Raw genomic sequence first — 1,406 nt, 5'->3', positions numbered from 1 at the left:
AAAGAAAGAAAGAAAGAAAGAAAGAAAGAAAGAAAGAAAGAAAGAAAGAAAGAAATAGCTCTGTTAGCCAGGTGAGAACATCGAGGCTCAAAACGCTAACCTGCGCACTACGGGACCTCGACGACAGTTCTACCAGATACCACCAGATGGCAGTGCCGGTCCACTTTCTAGTTACGCAATCTAGCGGGAGCAAACGGAAAAAAAGGTCCTGCAGATATTTGCTGAGCGCCTGCGGTGTGCTAGGCTCTGCTCTGATTGCTGAAGATACGTCAGCAAATTCGGGGATGGAGGGGAACCTGCACTAGGCATTCTTCCCTTCCATTCTTCCTTAAAAATCAGAGGCTTTTCGCGGAGTTGTATGTCCAAGCGGTGAGTGGCCTGACCTGGAAAAAAACCAGCGTGGAGGAATCCAAACTGGAAGCCTGAGGCAGGAGGCTCGCGGGAAGGGATGGGAGTTTCTGGAAAGTCTGCTCAAAACTCAGGAGCATCATCACACCTAGAAAAGGGTGTCATCCGGGAGCCGGCCTTAGCAAAGGTCATCTCCCCGTCATGTTTCCTGTTTCATGAGGCTGGGAGTAGGAGAGTCACCCTGGGAAGCTAGAGGGGGCAGAAAAGATGACCCTCACTGGTCTGTTTTGTTCCTCGGTGGCGCGACTTGAAAAGGGCCCCAACTTGTGAACTGAAGGTCATCCTGGGAATCAGCCCCCTGGGGTGCTTGGAGCGCAGGCCCGCAAGTGTGGTCCCCGTAGTGCTGACTTCTGACAGGTGAGTGGACTGGGAGGTGACTTAGTGCCTCCCAGGTTGGACGCTGCCCTGCATCCCTCGTTCACGCAGGTTCCATGGCCGCCCCGTGGGCTCGCACCCTCGCCAAACCCTGAGCGCCTGCGAAGCGCACAGCCAGGAGCCCGGACCTCGGATGTGGTGCCAGGGACAGCGGAGCACGCTTGCATCCGTGGGTGATGTGAGTCGGGCTCAGTGTGCGCAAAGGGACAAGGACACGCGGGAGTGTGAGCCGGAGCGGCCCATCGAGAGGGGCCGGGGCCGCGCTCGTGTGGCTAGCTGTAGTAGGCCAGGACAGCTGTGATTTGGGGACGCGCGTGTCCTGGCCTGGTGCAGATGTGTTGCGGGGAAGTCGCTGCTTATGAGCCCACGCTGGAGTGTGTCCTATGTTGGGGAAAGCTTTACTCCAGGACCCCGTGGGAGTGTCCTCCGTGCGTGTAGACGAAGATGTCTCTGCAAATGCAGCAACGTGGGCAAATGCTCCTCTTGGCTTCCTGGCTAAACGGTGGCTGGGAGCAATGGTCCTCAAATTTGGGGCGCTGGAGGCCGGAGAGAGGGCTCGGAGATCCAGCCTCAGAGAGAAGACCTAGCGCTCCCGGGTGCTCGCCGGCTGCCCGCCCAGCAGC

The sequence above is a fragment of the Chinchilla lanigera genome, unplaced genomic scaffold (genome assembly GCF_000276665.1).
Source record: "Chinchilla lanigera isolate Chin_1 unplaced genomic scaffold, ChiLan1.0 scaffold00041, whole genome shotgun sequence".
NCBI lineage: Eukaryota > Metazoa > Chordata > Mammalia > Rodentia > Chinchillidae > Chinchilla > Chinchilla lanigera.
This window is presented reverse-complemented; position numbering follows the sequence as displayed.